The 21,458-nt window shown below is 37.5% G+C and overlaps 1 non-coding gene across 1 annotated transcript; it reads right to left on the bottom strand.

Moving 5' to 3' along the window:
* Positions 1-18,326: 18,326 nt before the first annotated feature.
* LOC120577966 (small nucleolar RNA R71) lies at positions 18,327-18,433 on the bottom strand. The gene has a single exon (XR_005643942.1). It is a non-coding gene; the product is annotated as a small nucleolar RNA R71 (small nucleolar RNA).
* Between the last annotated feature and the right edge of the window lie 3,025 nt (positions 18,434-21,458).

Genomic DNA, 21,458 nt, shown 5'->3' with positions numbered 1-21,458 from the left:
TATTTTCTATAAAGACTTTTTAAGTTGCTGGTTGATGCATTTCTTTTTTTGTTCAACAATGAGTTTCTTTTAAAATAGGTGTGCATGTTTGGATTGGTCCGGAGTTTGGCAAAAACAATGTATGTCGCTGTAATTTTGGCAATTTCAACAAAATTATGGTGTCATTCATTGTCAATCCAAACATGCATGAAACTGGTCAACCAACCACGGTCTAAGAGGGTTTGGATCCATGTTTGATTTAAACGAGAGGATCCAAATCCTTATCTGCGATAGGTTAATATGCAGCTGAATGTATTAGCTTATTTTTACACATTCAATTATGGTGAATACGTGAAATTTTAAATTTAATTAATAGTAACATGTTTGATGAATGCATGTGGTGTTACCGTTTTATGTGGACAAATGACACTAAATTATACAGTACCTCCCTGTCTATTTTACCAAGATAGATTATTTATATCAAGTTGCATTTGTTTTTGCTTGGATTCGGAGTTTAGGGGCAAATATTCGAATATCGACAGACATAGATCGCTGCAGCAATAACTGATTTTGTTTTTTTAATGCCATTGTATTTATTATATTTTTTTAACTAGTATTTTTTGTTTGTTTGAAGAACTGATAAAATATTAGCTTATGGGACAGATAAAATCGTGTCTCAAATCTCCCTAGATTTCGGGTGAAAAGTAGAACAATTGTGTTACTTAGATGAGAAATACTTGCAGCACACCTCACTTTGAATTCTGCTCTTCACCATACACCTTTTTGCTCGCGTCCAACTGAAATACCTAAACTACTCTTGCATTACTTAACTCTATGGATTTTGTCGTAAGGTTTGATGTAACTGTTGTTTGTGTCGGGGTGGAAGTGAGATAGTATCTCTATGGATTTTGTCGGAGCGTTGCCGAAGACTGTTGATCGGTTGACGAAGTCGGCACATTTTGTTAATATCAAGACCGGTATGTCTGTGGCGAGGTTGACTGAGATCTATATTGAGCAGATTGTCAAGTTGCATACTATTCCTTCTAGTATTATGTCAGATCGAGATCCAAGATTTACTTCTAAGTTTTGGGAGAGTTTGTAAGCTGCTTTGGGAACTAAGTTGAGGTTGAGTTCTGCTTATCATCCCCAGACCGATGGGCAGATGGAGAGGACCATTCAGAGTTTGGAAGACTTGTTGAGAGCTTGTGTTTTGGAGCAAGGTCTCAGTTGGGTTGAATGTTTACCGCTGATTGAGATTACTTACAACAACAATTTTCATTCTAGTATCGGGATGACACCGTTTGAGACTTTGTATGGTAGGAGGTGTAGAACGCTGTTGTGTTGGTATGAGTCAGGTGAAAGTGCGTTGTTAGGACCGTAGGTTGTGCAAGAGGCTACAAAAAATGTTAAGATGATTCAAGAGAAGATGAGAGCGTCTCATAGTAGGCAGAAGAGTTACCATGATAAGAGGAGGAAGGACATTGAGTTTCAGGTTGGTGATCATGTGTTTTTGAGAGTGAATTTTGTAACCGGTGTTGGACGTGCTTTCAAGTGTTAGAAGTTGACACCTCGTTTTGTTGGGCCGTTTGAGATTGTTGAGAAGGTTGGAGTTGTAGCGTATCGGATTGTGTTACCACCGTCTTTGTCGAATCTTCATGATGTGTTTCATGTGTCTCAGTTGCGGAAGTATGTATACAATGCGTCTCGCGTGATTCAAGTGGATGATTTGGAGGTATGAGATAATTTGACCGTTGAGACTTGGCCAGTTAGAATTGAGGATCGCGAGGTGAAGCGTTTGTGAGGCAAAGATATCGTTTTGATGAAGGTGATTTGGGTTGGACCAATTAGTGAGAGTGCTTCCTGGAATCGAAGAGTAGGATGAAAGTTTCATATCCGGGAGTTGTTTCCTTCAGGTAATTTTCGAGGGAGAAAATTCTTTTTATGGGGGGAGAGTTGTAACAGCTCGATTTTCGCTAGATTTATTTTATTATTTGTTTGTGTGTGTTTATATGTGCTTGTCTGTGATTAATTGTCTATGTGTGTATTTTATCCGGGATTGGTAGAGTTTGGCTTATGAGCCGATAACTATTCGTTATTTTTATCCGTAAGTGAGTAGAAACTTTGTAAATTAGTTAATGAGAACTTTGAGCCCATTAACACAATTGAGAGTTGATTCCATTTCTGTAAAGCCTATATAAACTCTAGTCTTAAGAGAAATTAGGGTTTTACACTCATTTTCACAAACTTTTGAGAGAGGTAGATAGAGAAAGAGCAAGAACGAGGGTTGGAGAGAAGTTGCTTGGGAGAAGAAGAAAAAGGGTAGAGATTCAAGAGGTTGGAGCAAAAGTGAAGTTAAGACTAGGTTTGTGCTCAATTGAGGTAAGGGGGATAGTATACATTCATAATTTAAGCTAGAATCTCTTTTTCTACTTAATTTCATAAGTGCTTATTTTGTGAATTGAGATTTTTGTGGATTAAAAGCATGAATTTTGTGTACCCACTTTGATACTAAGTTTATGTTTGTGAAATTGATGCTAAACATGTTGTTGTTGTTGAATTTGCATGATTAAATTTGCATGATTTTTGTGGAGAGAAGTTGCTTGGGAGAAGAAGAAAAAGGGTAGAGATTCAAGAGGTTGGAGCAAAAGTGAAGTTAAGACTAGGTTTGTGCTCAATTGAGGTAAGGGGGATAGTATACATTCATAATTTAAGCTAGAATCTCTTTTTCTACTTAATTTCATAAGTGCTTATTTTGTGAATTGAGATTTTTGTGGATTAAAAGGATGAATTTTGTGTACCCACTTTGATACTAAGTTTATGTTTGTGAAATTGATGCTAAACATGTTGTTGTTGTTGAATTTGCATGATTAAATTGTGGTTATATGAAAACTTGTTGATTTTTGCTCAAATTGGTGTGAAATGATGTTGTGGTTGTAATTATTGATGAATTCATGGTTAAGTGATGTTGTTGTTGTTGTTGTTGTTGTGAGATGCTGTTGTTGTTGATTTATGCCATGGGTATTCATAATTATGGAGTTGTGGTGTGAATTGAGTTCTTTTCATGATTTTTGACTATTTGAGTGAAATTCATGAATTGTTGTATGATTGGTGTTGAAACATGTTTGAATTCACTTCATTAATGTCTATTTATGTTTATATGTTGATGGATTTTGAATTGGTGTGGTTGTTTTGAAGTTTGAATGAGAAATGAGAAAAATGGTGGTTTTTGGTGAAAATGAACTAGATGATGATTTTAAGATGAATTGGTGTTTTAATCCGATGTTTTATGTTGTTTTGAATGCCTTTGGATGTTTGTAATCATATGTATAAGTTTTTGGGTCGAATTTGTGATAAAAGGGATCAAAATTGGGGTTTTGGTGTGAAATTGGAGTGAGTTCCTGAAAGCTGAGTTTGTTGTGTTCTGTCAAACTCGACATGGCGAGTTGCTCAGTACATCAACTCATGATTTTTGCGTTCCAGGCATCCGGGGTCGATTCGGGTGGTTTCGAACTGATTCTTTTGATGTAAATAAATGTATTTGAGCTTTCTAAACCTTTGGTAACATCAATTGAATTAGACTGGACTTGAAAATAGTTCAAGAACATGAATTTTTTGAAAACTCGATTTCTCAAGGAAAGGGGTAGGTGTAGGGTTGTCTAGTATTGTTATGGTTTGTAAAAAAATGTTTTGGATGAGATTCATGGACTTTAACTTGGTTTTGTCTTGAAAACTTGCACTCTTTGAAAACGGTAAAATGATACGAACCTTGCAAAACTTTGAAATTTGAGTGAATTAGCCTATGAAACGTTTATGTGTACACTACTGCACTCACATGTGATTTGTGTATATACTTTGTTGAGGCTTCCAAGCGTATATGATTTGTTTTGTCGGATAACTTGGAAAATGAAAGAAATGATACAAACTTGGCGTGATTTAGTAATTTCTTGGAATTGACCTATGATACTTATATGCCTAAGCTACTGTGAACATATGTGAGTAGTGCATGTATTTTGTTGAGACAATGAAATATGTTTGCTTAGTTTTGGTTAAATTTCTTAAATGGCGACTTTCTTTGAAGGTGTTGTCTTTTGATGATAATTTCATAGTGATGATGTTGTCGATGTTGTTGACGTGAATATGGTAAATGTCAATTGTTGATGGTGAATTTATACATGCTTAATGTTGATATTTGGATGTGGTGATTACATGTATTGAATTATGTTGTTGAATTTTTATATGCAATTTGATGGTGATAATTGTGGTGTTTGCATGTATGAAAGGTGTTTGTTTTTTGTGATGATTATTTGATGAATGATTGGTGATAAACATGTTTATGTTTTGATGTTGATTATTATAATGATGAATTATGTTGTTGAATTATTACATGTAAATGATGGTAATATTAATGGTGAATGCATGTATACAAAATGAAGATGTGATTTAGGATATTATATATCCCAATGGAGGTGAAAATGATGGTGAGTTTATTGTTGAACATGTGCATAGTGCGTCATATGTTCATGCATCATAAGTCTTATGATGTTTACATCCAATGGAGGTGATTTAGGATATTTATATCCAGTGGAGATGATATGATATTTTTGTTGCATCATGAGGTGACGACCTTTGTTGGTAATGGTATCACATGCATGTAGGAGTCGTGTCTAGGCGCATTAAAGACATTTGGTGAATTTGTTAAATGCGTCATCTATACCTATTAATAAAGGCAATACTTTTCTTTTGGTGTAGCCTTTTTTTTAATACCAAAATGTCCATGCAGTTTTTTTCCCAACTATTAACTTCTCAGAAAAGACAATCAGAATTTAATTATGGTTACTTACTTCTCCTTAACTTCTCATCACACAATTGTTAATAACTACTTTGATCACTATCTAATTTCACAAACACATATTTGCTAGGTACAATCATTAATTGTACCATTTTTTCTTTCATTAACACCACCTGTTTCTATTGATATTCTTAAGCACTCCATTAATTCACTTCACGGTAAACCTTTCTCACTCAAATAGGAAACTTCATCATGGAATAAGGTTCGTTAATTTGTTCTTTACTTCTTATTGTCCATTTTTTAATGAAAGCCATAATTTTTCCATATCTTTATTTCATCATGGAATAAGGTTGCCTACAATTGTATTTACATATCTTTATTTCTTCTTCTTCTTAGTGTCCATATTTTAATGGAAGCCTTTTTTTATAACTTCCAAATTATATAACTTCCCCTGTCGTGAAAAGATGGAGTTACAACAATCATCGAATCGAAAAAAGACGAAAAAGAAAGAAAGAGAACAAGAAAAAAGAGAGCAAGAGGGACCATGGAGGCCACCAACAACAAGAGATAGAAAATACATGGTTGATTTGCATAAAGGGCATTTGTGATTTTTATGACCAAGCAACTGATCCAAAAAATTACGTGAACATTACAGTAACACATGTTTCTCTTCCTCTTCATGAACAATTATAATTTGTATTTCAATCTTCTAACCTTCCTTCGTTTTCATTTTTTTTTCTTCAGGAAAGTGATTTTCTTTTGCGGTAGATTCAGTTGGATGACTCTTATAGTCACACGAAAACCTATATCAATTACAAGTTTTATAGACAAGTTTCGTGTTTTTTTTGTTGTTGTTGAATAAGTCTAACTAGCCACCAAAATTGCCATTTGCATGTCTCTTAAATGTTGTAAATGTACTTTTATACGCATTTTTTTTAAATATTCAATGTATAGTCTATGAATTTGTTTTCAATTTGGAAACCAAAAAGCATAATGATAATTAAGTACTATTACAATGTTTGATATATAGATTTTTCAAACTTATAGTTTTTAATTCCATGGTCACTTAAAGTTGCATTGTAACGCCCACTTTCGTTTAATTAATTATTTAATCGAGTTTAGACGATTATATTATATTTATATAATGTATGTGTGAATTTTGTTGATTTATGACGGTTTAGATGATTTGGATGATTTTGATGTGTTTTGATGATTTTGTTGAGATATGAGACTTATTTTATTGTTAAATAAAATAAGATTTGAAAATAAAATAAAATATTTAGTTGAGGGCTGTTTTGAGATTTTAGAGAGTTTTGGAGGAGAAAGTGAGATAAGATAAGATATTAGGAAGAGATATAAAAGAGAAAACCTAGTTTTAGAAAAACACTTTGTACGTACGATCAAAACTTTGGAAAAGAAGGAAAAAGCCATAGAAGGGAGAATCACCAAGAGAGTGCTGCGATTTCTTCACATTAAGGTAAGGGTGAGACTAATGATTCAATAATATTGATTCTTATAATTCTGATGATCAATTAACAAAGTTAGGATTGAATTAGAAAAGTTTTGAAATTAGGGTTAATAGGAGAATTTGATGATCCGATGATGTTTAACTGTTAGATTGTTGTAGAAAACGTCCCTTGACCTTAGATCATGCTTAGAATGAATTCTGGAAGTGAAATTAGGCTTTTAACTTTGAGTTTAGGTGAATTTTTGAAGAAAACTGCATTCTGCCCGAGCCAACATTCATCGCTCGCCCTGGCGAACGATGATCCTCGCCTCGCGAGGGATGAAGTTCATCGCTCGCCACGCGAGCCAATACCCCTCGCCTCGCGAGTTACAAGTCGTAGCTCGCCACAGCGAGCAACCTTACTCGCCATAGCAAGCATGACCAGAGAGCATGGAACAAGATTGAACCTGGAACAACCATAGTTGGAAATCTGGCAAGTACTCGCCATGGCGAGCAGATGCTCTCGCCTCGCGAGCACTTCCAGAACTGAATGCTTTTGATAATATCGTGACCTGAGTTGAATGAATTGATTAGGAATGGACATTAGGTAGTAATGAAACCTATTTAAGATGTTAACTGAGACATGTGAAGTTGTTAAGAACTATTAAGTTGTTTGTAATGTGATTTAACGATTAAATGCATTACTTGAATTATTCTAGAATAAACTTGATGTTGTTGAAAATGAATTGTTGTTATGAAATTATAATGTTGTTGTGATCTGATTATGCTGCTGCTGTTATTTAACTAAGTTGCATGAGTCATTATAAGATGAATAGATGTTGTTGAGCACCAAATTACTGGATGCATATTGAGATGTTGATTAAGATTATTTTAGATTGATTGAGTCCATGCATTAGCATACTTGTTGGGGGCTCATGCCCTGGAGCTTTGTCCTCACCACGAATTGAGCTTTGTCCTCACCACGAATTGAGCTTTGTCCTCACCACGATGCCTTAATAGTATATTAATACTATGATTGTTGGGGGCTCATGCCCTGATTGGTACCACATGCATAAAGAGGTTTAGATTGCATTGTCGCATTTGTCGAGTCAAAAGATGTTTTGTTATTGATGATGATTGAAATGATGTGATTACTTAATAATTGTTTATTGAAGATGCAATGATGCTTAAGATTGTTTATGTTGTTAATTATGATTTTGAATTATATTGATTAATATTATTGTGTTATGAAATCTCACCCCTTCTGCTTGGAAATGTTGCTCTTCGTATGAGTAACTTGCAGGTGATCGTGCTTAGTGTGGAGTTTGCTGTCGTGAGTGGCCTTGCCTCACTGAGTCGTCTAGGTTGCTCTGATACGTAACGGGATGGGGTTTTGATATGCATGCTTCATTGCCTTACGTGATTATTTATGATGTTGATTAACTGTTTTGAGATATTTTGATGGGCCTACGTGCCAAAACGATTTATGAATTTCGAATTAATTTCCGCTGCAGTGCTTAAGATATTTTTGTTGAAACTTAAATTGTTATTTAACTGATTTTTGGATTATGTTTGAATGTGATATCCCGTTTATGATGTTTATTCTGATAATTGTTTAGAAATTTTCATATTGGGAAAACGGGGTGTTACAATTGGTATCAGAGCAGGTCGGTCCGTCCGGCCAATTAGAAGAGTCTTGTCGAGTCTTAGTAATATTTGTATTACTATCTTATGTTGTTGTTGCTACTTGTTGTAGAATATCAGAATGGCTGGAAGGAATGATGCTACGTTAGCTACTGCTCTACAAGCTGTTACCCAAGCTGTGGGACAACAACCTAACGCGAATGCTGGTGTGAATGATGAGACTAGGTTGTTGGAGACTTTCATAAGGAATCATCCTCCAACCTTCAAAGGAAGATATGACCCTGATGGAGCCCAGACGTGGCTCAAAGAGATTGAGAGGATTTTCCGTGTGATGCAGTATACTGAGGTCCAGAAAGTGCGATTCGGTTCGCATCAGCTAGCTGATGATTGGTGGGTTAGCCTTCTGCCTAATCTAGAGCAAGACGGTGTTGCTGTGACTTGGGCTGTGTTCAGGAGAGAGTTCCTGAGAAGATACTTTCCGAAAGATGTTCGCGGGAAGAAAGAGATCGAGTTCCTTGAGCTAAAGCAAGGAAACATGTCTGTGACCGAGTATGCTGCCAAGTTCGTGGAGTTGGCAAAGTTCTATCCACACTACACTGCTGAGACTGATGAGTTCTCGAAATGCATCAAGTTCGAGAATGGTTTGAGGCCCGACATTAAGAGGGCGATCGGATACCAACAGATCCGAGTTTTTCCAGATTTGGTGAATAACTACAGAATTTATAAGGAGGACACCAGAGCTCATTACAAGGTTGTTAATGAGCGGAAGACTAAGGGCCAGCAGAGTCGCCCTAAGCCTTATAGTGCCCCTGCTGATAAGGGCAAACAGAGGATGGTCGAGGAGAGACGGCCTAAGAAAAAGGATGTTCCTGCTGAGATTACTTCTTTCAATTGTGGTGAGAAAGGCCACAAGAGTACTGCTTGTCCTGAGGAGGTGGAGAAGTGTTTCCGGTGTGGCAAGAAGGGTCACACATTAGCTGATTGCAAACATGCTGACATCGTGTGCTTTAATTGCAAAGAGGAGGGTCATATTGGTTCCCAATGCAAGCAGCCTAATAGGGCGCCTACTACGGGTCGAGTTTTTGCTCTGGCTGGTACTTAGACAGAGAGTGAGGATCGTTTGATCAGAGGTACTTGTTATATTAATAATACTCCATTAGTTGCTATTATTGATACTGGTGCTACGCATTGTTTATTTGCTTTCGATTGTGTTTCTGCTTTGGGTCTTGATTTGTCTGATATGAATGGAGAGATGGTCGTCGAAACTCCAGCTAAGGGTTCGGTGACTACTTCTCTCGTATGTTTGAGATGTCCTTTGTCTATGTTTGGTCGTGATTTTGAAATGGATTTAGTTTGTCTACCTTTGAGCGGTATGGATGTGATTCTGGGTATGAATTGGTTAGAGTACAACCATGTTCATATCAATTGTTTTAGCAAGTCAGTGTATTTCTCTTCCGCTGAAGAGGAAGGTGGTGCAGAGTTCTTATCTACTAAACAGCTGAAGCAAATGGAACGCGATGGTATTTTGATGTTTTCGTTGATGGCTTCTTTATCTATTGAGAATCAAGCAGTGATTGATAATCTTCAAGTGGTATGTGACTTTCCTGATGTTTTTCCAGATAAAATTCCTGATGTGCCTCCAGAAAGGGAAGTCGAATTTTCTATTGATCTTGTTCCTGGAACGAAGCCGGTGTCGATGGCACCTTATCGTATGTCTGCTTCCGAGTTAGCTGAGTTGAAGAAACAGTTAGAGGATTTCCTTGAAAAGAAATTTGTTAGACCAAGTGTTTCACCTTGGGGAGCGCCAGTTTTGCTAGTAAAGAAGAAAGATGGTAGCATGAGATTGTGTATTGACTATCGTCAGTTGAACAAGGTAACTATCAAGAATAGGTATCCACTTCCGAGAATTGATGATTTGATGGATCAGTTAGTGGGTGCACGTGTTTTTAGCAAGATTGATTTGAGGTCAGGTTATCACCAGATTAAAGTAAAAGATGAAGATATGCAGAAGACAGCTTTCAGAACGCGGTATGGTCACTATGAATATAAAGTTATGCCTTTCGGTGTGACCAATGCACCTAAAGTGTTTATGGAGTATATGAATCGCATCTTCCATGCATTTTTGGATCGGTTCGTGGTTGTGTTCATTGATGACATTTTGATTTACTCCAAGACTGAAGAAGAACATGTTGAGCATCTGAAGATTGTCTTGCAAGTGTTGAAAGAGAAGAAACTTTATGCTAAATTATTAAAGAGTGAATTCTGGTTGAAAGAAGTAAGTTTTCTTGGCCATGGGAGACTCCTAAGTCAGTTACAGAGATTAGAAGCTTCTTGGGTTTGGCTGGTTACTACAGAAGATTTATCGAAGGATTTTCCAAGTTAGCACTTCCGTTGACGCAGTTGACTTGTAAAGGGAAAACTTTTGTGTGGGATGTTCATTGTGAGAACAATTTTAGTGAATTGAAGAAACGTTTGACGACTGCTCCAGTTTTGATTTTGCCGAAGTCCGATGAGCTTTTCGTGGTGTATTGTGATGCGTCCAAGTTGGGTTTAGGCGGTGTACTTATGCAAGATGGTAAAGTGGTAGCTTATGCTTCAAGACGATTGAGAATTCATGAGAAGAATTACCCGACGCATGATTTAGAGTTGGCGGCTGTGGTCTTTGTATTGAAAATATGGAGACATTACTTGTATGGTTCGAGGTTTGAGGTGTTTAGCGATCACAAGAGTTTGAAGTATTTATTTGATCAGAAGGAATTGAATATGAGGCAGCGTAGATGGCTAGAATTGTTGAAAGATTATGACTTTGGTTTGAATTATCATCCAAGTAAAGCTAACGTTGTTGCAGATGCCTTGAGCAGGAAGACATTGCATATGTCCGCTTTGATGGTTAGAGAGTTCGAGTTACTTGAACAATTCAGAGATTTGAGTTTGGTTTGTGAATGGTCACCTCAGAAAGTGAAACTGGGAATGCTGAAGATTGATAGTGAATTTCTAAAGAGTATTAAAGAGGCACATAAAGTTGATGTCAAGTTTGTAGACTTGTTGGTTGCTAGTAATCAGACTGAAGACGGTGACTTTAAAGTCGATGATCACGGTGTGTTGAGATTCCGAGGTAGGATTTGTATTCCCGACGATGCAGAGATGAAGGAAATGATTCTTAAAGAGAGTCATAGAAGTAGCTTGAGTATCCATCCGGGAGCTACGAAGATGTATCACGATTTAAAGAAGATTTTCTGGTGGTCTGGTTTGAAACGAGATGTGGCAAAGTTTGTGTATTCCTGCTTAGTTTGTCAGAAGTCAAAGATTGAGCATCAGAAACCTGCTGGTATGATGGTATCTTTAGATGTGCCAGAATGGAAATGGGATAGTATATCCATGGATTTTGTGACGAGTTTGCCGAATACTCCGAGAGGGAACGATGCAATTTGGGTAATCGTCGATAGATTGACGAAGTTGGCTCATTTTCTACCGATTAATATTAGTTTTCCTGTTGCCCAGTTGGCAGAGATTTATAACAAGGAGATTGTGAGGTTACATGGTGTTCCTTCGAGCATTGTATCAGACAGAGATCCAAGATTTACTTCTAGGTTTTGGAAAAGTTTGCAAGAGGCTTTGGGTTCGAAGTTGAGATTGAGTTCAGCTTATCATCCGCAAACAGATGGTCAGTCGGAGAGGACAATTCAGTCGCAAGAGGATTTGTTGAGAGTTTGTGTTCTTGAGCAAGAAGAAACTTGGGATAGTCATCTTCCGTTGATCGAGTTCACATACAATAATAGTTATCATTCTAGTATTGGAATGGCACATTTTGAGGCTTTGTATGGTCAGAGATGCAGAACTCCGTTGTGTTGGTTTGAGTCAGGTGAAAGAGTGGTCCTAGGACCAGAGATTGTTCAGCAGACTACTGAGAAAGTTAAGATGATTCAAGAGAAAATGAAAGCGTCGCAGAGTCGACAAAAGAGTTATCATGATAAGCGCAGGAAGGATCTTGAGTTTCAAGAACGAGACCACGTGTTTTTGAGAGTCACCCCTGTGACTGGTGTTGGACGTGCTTTGAAGTCAAAGAAGCTGACCCCGAGATTTATTGGTCCGTATCAGATATCGGAAAGGGTTGGAACGGTGGCGTATCGAGTGGGATTACCACTGCATCTTTCGAATTTGCACGACGTGTTCCATGTGTCGCAACTTCGGAAGTATGTTCCGGATCCATCTCATGTGATCCAAAGTGATGATGTGCAAGTCAGAGACAACCTTACGGTAGAGACTTTACCGGTGAGGATTGATGATCGTAAAGTGTAGACGTTGAGAGGCAAGGAGATATCCCTTGTTAGAGTCGTTTGGGCTGGAGCGACTGGTGAAAGCATGACGTGGGAGCTTGAGAGTAAGATGCTGGAGTCTTATCCAGAGTTATTTGCTTGAGGTAAATTTTCGAGGACGAAAATCTTTTAAGTGGGGGAGAGTTGTAACGCCCACTTTCGTTTAATTATTTATTTAATCGAGTTTAAGCGATTATATTATATTTTTATAATATATGTGTGAGTTTTGTTGAATTAAGATGATTTAAGTTGATTTTGATAATTTGATGTGTTTTGATAAGATTATGAGACTTATTTTATTGTTAAATAAAATAAGATTTGATAAGAAAATAAAAATATGAAAAATATTTAGTTAAGGGCTGTTTTGATATTTTAGATAGTTTTGGGGGAGAAAGTGAGATAAGATAAGTAATTAAGAGGAGATATAAAAGAGATAGACCTAGTTTAGAAAAAATATTGATGTACGTACGTTTTTGGAAAAAAGGGAGAAAAGGCTAAGAGAAGAGAGAACCAAGAGAAGGCTGCGATTTTCTTCATACAAGGTAAGGGTGAGACTAATAATTCAGTAATGTTAGTTGTTGTAATTCTGATGATTAATTGACAAAGTTAGGATTGATTTAGAGAAGTTTTGGAATTAGGTCAAAACCCTAAAAATTGATGATCAAACGGGAAAACTGTGTTAGATTGATGTAGAAACCATCCTATAACCTTAGAATATGTTTAGGATGAATTTTGAGATTGAAATTAGGCTTAGAACCATGTTAGATGATGATTTTCGTGTAGAAAGTGCAATCTGTCCGAGCCGAAATTCATCGCTCGCCATAGCAAGCTATGAATCTCGCCTCGCGAGTGATGAGCTTCATCACTCGCCACGCGAGTCTTTTTGGTACAGCTTGCCACAGCGAACAACCTTACTCGCCGTAGCGAGTATGACCAGAGAGCATGTTGATTTTCGAGTTTTTGACTTTTAAGTTGAGCCTTAGATGCCTTTGAGTACCTTTAGGTACCTACTAATGATTAGGGAACGAATGGGAATGAGATTGAACCTGGAACAACCTTAGTTGGAAAGTTGGCTTGTACTCGCCTCGTGAGCACTTCCAGAATTGAGAGTCTTAGTGCATTGTGAGACCTGAGTTGTTGGGATTGGTTAGAAAGGAGCTTTAGGTGCATAGTGTGACCTATTAAAGGTAATGAACATGAACTATGAAGCTTTATGAATTGTTAAATGATTATGAAGTGAATTATGGATTGAATTATACTTACTTGAATTGTTGTTGAATGATCAAGAAACTATTGAGAATGATTTGTTATTTAACTTGATGTGATTTGATTATGCTGCAATTGTTATTTAACTAAGTTGCATGATTATGAATAAGTTGATGATGAACTCCAAATTATTGGAAGTATAAGTGATAAGTCGATTAAGGTGTTTGTTGTTAGAGTCCATGCATTAGCATTCATTGAGCTTTGTCCTCACCATGATAGGAGCTTTGTCCTCCACACGTTTTAGGAGCTTTGTCCTATGCACGATTAAAGTATATTAATACTTATGATGACGATTGGTACCACATGCATATAAGTGTCTAAGTTGCATTGTCGCATTGTCAAGGTTTAAAGGTGTTTTTGTTATTGATGAAGATTGAAGTTGTGATTATGTGATACTTGTTTATCAAAGATGCAAAGTTGATTAAGACTGATTATGATGTTAGTTATGATTTTTGAATTACATTGATTAATGTTATTGTATTATGAAATCTCACCCCTTCTGCTTGAAAATGTTGCTCTTCGTATGAGTAACTTGCAGGTGATCGTGCTTAAGTGTGCAGTTTGCTGTTGTGATTGCCTCACTGTGTCGTCTAGGTCGCTCTGATACGTAACGGGATGGGGTTATATGTTATGCATGCTTCATTCTCTTACGTGACTGCTATGTTATTTTTATAATATTATGGATTATGATTTGAAATATTTTGATGGGGCCTGCGTGCCAAAACGTTTTATGGATTATGAAAATAATTTCCGCTGCAATGTTTAAGTTATTTGGTTAAATTGTTATTTAACTGGTTTTGATTATGTTAATGTGATATCCCGTTTGTTTATGCTGTTTACTCTGATAAATGTTTAAGGAATTTTCATATTGGGAAAACGGGGTGTTACAATGAACATCTAAGCCACTTTGCTGAAACTTGTGAGTTTTGTGTTCCTCCAGCAAATGTTACTGAAGACCAAAAGAAACTCAGGCTAATTCCCACCGCATCGAGTGGGATTACCACTGCATCTTTCGAATTTGCATGATGTTTTCCATGTGTCGCAACTTCGGAAGTATGTTCCGGATCCATCTCATGTGATCCAGAGTGATGATGTGCAAGTTAGAGACAACCTTACGGTAGAGACTTTACCGGTGAGGATTGATGATCGGAAAGTGAAGACGTTGAGAAGCAAGGAAATACCCCTTGTTAGAGTCGTTTGGGCTGGAGCGACTGGTGAAAGCTTGACGTGGGAGCTTGAGAGTAAGATGCAGGAGTCTTATCCAGAGTTATTTGCTTGAGGTAAATTTTCGAGGACGAAAATCTTTTAAGTTGGGGAGAGTTGTAACGCCCACTTTCGTTTAATTAATTATTTAATCAAGTTTAGACGATTATATTATATTTATATAATATATGTGTGAATTTTGTTGATTTATGACGGTTTAGATGATTTGGAAGATTTTGTTGAGATATGAGACTTATTTTATTGTTAAATAAAATAAGATTTGAAAATAAAATAAAATATTTAGTTGAGGGCTGTTTTGAGATTTTAGAGAGTTTTGGTGGAGAAAGTGAGATAAGATAAGATATTAGGAAGAGATATAAAAGAGAAAACCTAGTTTTAGAAAAACACTTTGTACGTACGATCAAAACTTTGGAAAAGGAGGAAAAAGCCATAGAAGGGAGAATCACCAAGAGAGTGCTGCGATTTCTTCACATTAAGGTAAGGGTGAGACTAATGATTCAATAATATTGATTCTTATAATTCTGATGATCAATTAACAAAGTTAGGATTGAATTAGAAAAGTTTTGAAATTAGGGTTAATAGGAGAATTTGATGATCCGATGATGTTTAACTGTTAGATTGTTGTATAAAACGTCCCTTGACCTTAGATCATGCTTAGAATGAATTCTGGAAGTGAAATTAGGCTTTTAACTTTGAGTTTAGGTGAATTTTTGAAGAAAACTGCATTCTGCCCGAGCCAACATTCATCGCTCGGCCTGGCGAACGATGATCCTCGCCTCGCGAGTTATGAAGTTCAACGCTCGCCACACGAGCCAATACTCCTCGCCCGCGAGTTATAAGTCGTAGCTCGCCACAGCGAGCAACCTTACTCGCCATAGCAAGCATGACCAGAGAGCATGTTGATTTTCGTATTTTGGACTTTTTAGTTGAACCTTAGATGCTTTTGAGTACCTTTAGATGTGTATTAAAGATTAGAGGATGACTTAGAACAAGATTGAACCTGGAACAACCATAGTTGGAAATCTGGCAAGTACTCGCCATGGCGAGCAGATGCTCTCGCCTCGCGAGCACTTCCAGAACTTAATGCTTTTGATAATGTCGTGACCTGAGTTGAATGAATTGATTAGAAATGGACATTAGGTAGTAATAAAACCTATTTAAGATGTTAACTGAGACCTGTGAAGTTGTTAAGAACTGTTAAGTTGTTTGTAATGTGATTTAACGATTAAATGCATTACTTGAATTATTCTTGAATAAACTTGATGTTGTTGAAAATGAATTGTTGTTATGAAATTATAATGCTGTTGTGATCTGATTATGCTGATGCTGTTATTTAACTAAGTTGCATGAGTCATTATAAGATGAATAGATGTTGTTGAGCACCAAATTACTGGATGCATATTGAGATGTTGATTAAGATTGTTTTAGATTGATTGAGTCCATGCATTAGCATACTTGTTGGGGGCTCATGCCCTGGAGCTTTGTCCTCACCTCAAATTGAGCTTTGTCCTCACCACGATGCCTTAATAGTATATTAATACTATGATTGTTGGGGGCTCATGCCCTGATTGGTACCACATGCATAAAGAGGTTTAGATTGCATTGTCGCATTTGTCGAGTCAAAAGATGTTTTGTTATTGATGATGATTGAAATGATGTGATTACTTAATAATTGTTTATTGAAGATGCAATGATGCTTAAGATTGTTTATGTTGTTAATTATGATTTTGAATTATATTGATTAATATTATTGTGTTATGAAATCTCACCCCTTCTGCTTGGAAATGTTGCTTTTCGTATGAGTAACTTGCAGGTGATCGTGTGATGAGTCATTTATATGTTATTTTAATATGCTTTTTAGTTTAGTTTTATTTAGATTTTATATTATTTTATATTAGTATTATTTCCTTTTTAGGATAGTTTACTTTAAATTGCAATTTATTATATTTCAGGGAAGAATATTGGATGGATTGAGTCTTGGAGCAAAAGAAAGGGATTTGGAGCAAATTGGACACGAAAATACGAAGATTGGGAAACAAAATATATCTCCCACAAGTCAGAAGCCTGGCACGGCCCGTGCTAGCCTTGGCACGGCCGTGCCACCCTCTAGAGACCTTTTGCTGCTTTTGCTTGGACTCCAAGCTATTCTATTTTGGCGCACAATCTACTGAGGAATATTCTTGGAATATACTTGCTTAGATTTTAAGTCAATTGTGTACTATAAATAGAGTAGCTAGCCATCACAAATATTCATCTTTACTTGGAATACAATAAGTGACAATTGCTTTTCTAAATAAAGTTCTTTTCCTTTCCTTTATTTTCCTGTCTTTTACTTTCATGCTTTCTCTCTTCTCCCCCATGTCTACGATGAACATGAGTGAGTAGACTTCTTCTTGTCTTGGGATTGTTGGATAAGTCTAAATGACATAATCCTAATCAAACCAAGCCCTAGGCCTTAATCTTATGTAACCCTAATTTCTTATCTGAATTCACCGTCTTAACATGGATTAACCATTATCAAACTGTGGAAACGAAAGTGGAGGGTTTGATAATTGTTCGTCCATTATTCCAAATATCAATTCATAAAACGAAAGTGGAGCTTTGATATTCGAACAAGTGAATTCAGACAAGGATTGCAAAGTCAGCGAAATAGGCTTTGCAATCTTTGAGACATATAGTTTCGATCTTCAAGGGAACTAATAACAATCAAGTCAGCGAAATAGGCTTGGTTGTTAGAGGAACCAAAATCCAATAGTAATCAAGTCAGCGAAATAGGCTTGGTTGCTAGAGGAACTTAAGAGAAACTGTTTTGAGAAATTAGGTCTAACATAACGTTATAAGCTTATGGTTTTGGTTTGAGAAGGACTTGTTATTTAGATGAAACCAACGATCCCAAGGCTCTTTTATTATATTGCTTTTTAACCGTTTAAAAACCCCCAACTTACAATTCTCTTCTCTCTTCTAATCATCTCTAAAGGTTAATTAAATTGAACTACTCCCTGTCGGAACGATACTCTTTTATACTACTTCGGTAAGACCGTGCACTTGCGGTTTTATCTCATCAAGTTTTTGGCGCCGCTGCCGGGGAGTAAACTAATTTGATTAACTCTTTCTTTGTGATTAGAACTCTCTTCTCTTTTCTCTTCCTCTTCTCATCTACTTTTCTTTCTTTTGTTTTACCACTAACTTCTTGAGTTCTCGGTTTCTTATGCGAAGAAGTAAAAGTCTCGGAGAATTTATTCCTGAGATCGAAAGATTTTTGCATAAGAAAAAGAGAGAGGCACAAAATAATACCGCTATGGCTGAACGCACTCTCAAAGAGTATGCTACTCCTTCAACGGAAGAGCCACAAGCTATTATCGTGTACCCAACGGTTGCGGGTAATAACTTCGAGATCAAGCCTGCACTACTCAATTTAGTGCAGCAAAACCAGTTTTCTGGATCACCCATTGAGGATCCAAATCTCCATATTTCTTCCTTCCTTAGACTCAGTGGCACCATAAAAGAGAACCAAGAAGCCGTAAGACTTCATCTCTTTCCCTTTTCCTTAAGGGATAGAGCTAGCGCTTGGTTCCATTCCCTATAAGTCGGTTCCATTACTTCATGGGACGATATGAGGCGAGCATTCCTCGCCCGATTTTTCCCCCCATCTAAAACCGCTAAGCTTAGAGACCAAATCACGCGTTTCAACCAAAAAGATGGGGAGTCTCTCTATGAGGCGTGGGAGCGTTTCAAGGAAATGCTTAGACTTTGTCCCCACCATGGCCTAGAGAAGTGGCTTATAGTCCACACGTTTTATAATGGCTTGTCATATACCACTAAAATGTCTGTTGATACAGCTGCAGGTGGAGCTCTAATGAACAAAAACTACACGGAGGCTTATGCTTTGATTGAGGACATGGCTCAAAATCACTATCAATGGACCAACGAAAGAGCCGTCACCACTCCTACTCCCTCTAAGAAAGAGGCAGGTATACACGAAGTCTCTGAATATAACCACCTTGCTGCTAAGGTTGAGGCATTAACTCAAAAAATTGAAAAACTTAATGTTAATGCTGCCCAACCTCCCCCTGCATCCCCTACTTGTGAAGTCTGTGGTATAACTGGTCATACAGGTGTTGATTGTCAGTTAGGTAGTGCTGCCAATATTGAGCAACTGAATTACGCTCAATACAACCAAGGAATGAGGCCAAATCAAAAATTTTACAAAAATCCTCAAGGTTCCTATGGGCAAACAGCACCACCTGGCTATACAAACAACCAGAGAGTAGCTCAGAAATCTAGTTTGGAAATATTGTTGGAAAATTGCATGATGAATCAAAATAAACAACTTCAGGAGTTAAAAAACCAAACAGGATCTCTGAACGACTCTCTCTCCAAGCTCAATACCAAGGTTGATTCCATCGCCACACACACCAAAATGCTTCAGACCCTAATCTCCCAAGTGGCCCAACAAGTGGCCATCTCTTCTCAAACACCAGGAGTCTTTCCTGGTCAACCTGAAACAAACCCCAAAGCCCATGTCAACGCTATTTTTCTAGGGGGTAGTAAGATAGAAGAGACTGTTACTAAGGCCAAAAATGTCAAGAAGGAGAGTGTCAAGTGTCTGGGTAAGAATGGTGTGATAAAAAGTGAGAAACCACTTGATAAGAACAAAGCCCTAACACCTTTAAGGCTTACTAAGCTCAACTTGGAGGCTCAATTCACTAAACTCTTTAACATAATTCGAAAGATTTGCGTTAAAATCCCCTATGCTGAAGCTTTGTCTCGTATGCCTCTATACGCCAAGTTTTTAAAAGAAATTTTTTCAAAAAAAAAGGCTATAGATCATAATGAAACAATAGCTTTGACAAAGGACAATAGTGCAATCATCAAGAAGCCACCTACAAAGCTTAGAGACCCCGGAAGTTTTGCCATCCCTTGTATGATAGGGAATGAAACCTTAAACCATGCCTTGTGTGACTTAGGAGCTAGTGTTAGTCTGTTGCCCTTACCTCTCTTTACAAGACTGGGGTTAGGCAAGCTAAAGCCTACTAAAACAACATTGAAGTTAGCCAATCGTTCTGATATCCAACCTGTCGGATACGTCGAGGACGTCCCCGTTAAAATAGAAGGGATGGAAATCCCAACTGATTTCATGGTGCTTGACATAGATGAGGACAATGCGTGCCCTATAATCTTAGGACGACCCTTTCTCGCCACTGCGGGTGCTATAGTAGATGTTCAAAACGGTAGGATTGTTTTTCAAGTGAGTGATAAGTTGATAGGATTTGAGTTGGAGAATTATATGAAAGGTCCCGCCCTCTATTCTTGTAATATGATTAAAGGTCATAAAGTGAAAGAACGCTTATTAGCGCCATCTACACAACATGACCTCTTTGATCCATTCTAAGGACACTTTCTTATAACGTCAAGCTAATGACTATAAAGAAGTGCTTCGTGGGAGGCAACCCACGTATTTAACTGCTTTTGTTTTTGTTTTTAAGTTATTTTGTAGGTAATTGTCCGAAGGTGATTCAAGCAAAACGAGAAAAATTTTGAGGTCCAATGTCCAGAACCTTGGCACGGCCCGTGCTCACACTGGCACGGCCGTGCCAGACCATAACCATCCAAATGCCAGCTTAAATCCAGAAAGTTGGCACGGCCCGTGCTAAGGTTGGCACGGCCGTGCCCGACTACAGGTAAGGATAAACCCACCTTTTCATCATCTTCTTCCCTCATTCTCCACCACAAACTCTCTCTCCATTTACACTTCTCTCAAAAACCTCCATAACCATAGAATTTCAAAGCTTCCATATCTCCCCCAAAACCTAACCATTTCACATAATTTCTTCACCCAATCAATCACAAACCCATTTCAATGATAACCCATCAATCAAAAACAACTTTCCTCCATCCCTCCCAAATATCATCAAATTCGTAGCCCCCATTCACTTACCTAAAAACCCACAAATTCTTGATCAATTCACCCAATCATAAGATCCTTATACTTTGAGTGTGCTAGGACTAAGGGATAATGTGTTCAGCTTACTAGGAAATTTAGGATGGGTTGATATGCTTAGACCTATGAAGGGCTTCGAAAATTTCACTTATGAATTCTTAAGTTCTATTGAATTTACGAAGGATAAGGTGAATTTTGACAACCCCGATCATAGAGTCTCTTTCCGACTTTTGAATATGGATTACGAGATGTCTCTTGAAAATTTCTGCTTAGAGATGGACTTTGCAAATGCGGGGTTCATCCATGACTCTTGGAATCCAAATTTAAAGTCAGAACACTATGACCCCGCTCTCTTTTGGAAACGCATTACCGGGTTAAGGCAATACAATCCTCGCAACAACAAGGCTAGTAACATTCACAACCCCGTGCTTAGATACCTCCAGAGAGTCATGGCTTGTACCATTTGGGGTAGAAAAGAAGTAGGAACAACTAGGACGGATGAACTTTTTATGCTTTGGGCAATGCTTAGTAACAATCCCGTTAATACTTGTTTCTACCTACTTGACTACCTTTCCTCCATAGGAGCTAGACCTGACAATAGAGCTGAGATAGTAGTCGGTGGTATCATTACCTTCATCGCTAGAAAGTTTGGAGTAGGTGAAGAAGATGGGATAAATCCAATTGAGGGCAACAATAGACTTAATATTGAAACCCTTGTTGCTATGAACTTCATTAAGATTCACCCACCCATGACTTATGCACTTCAACTTCGCATACCACTTTTATTTCTACTTCCTAACCCATCTCGGACTAATCCTGAGGTGGAGGAAAATTTGTTGTATGTTGGTGATG

Source organism: Medicago truncatula, chromosome 1 (assembly GCF_003473485.1).
Source record: "Medicago truncatula cultivar Jemalong A17 chromosome 1, MtrunA17r5.0-ANR, whole genome shotgun sequence".
NCBI classification, from domain to species: Eukaryota; Viridiplantae; Streptophyta; class Magnoliopsida; order Fabales; family Fabaceae; genus Medicago; species Medicago truncatula.
This window is presented reverse-complemented; position numbering and strand designations above follow the sequence as displayed.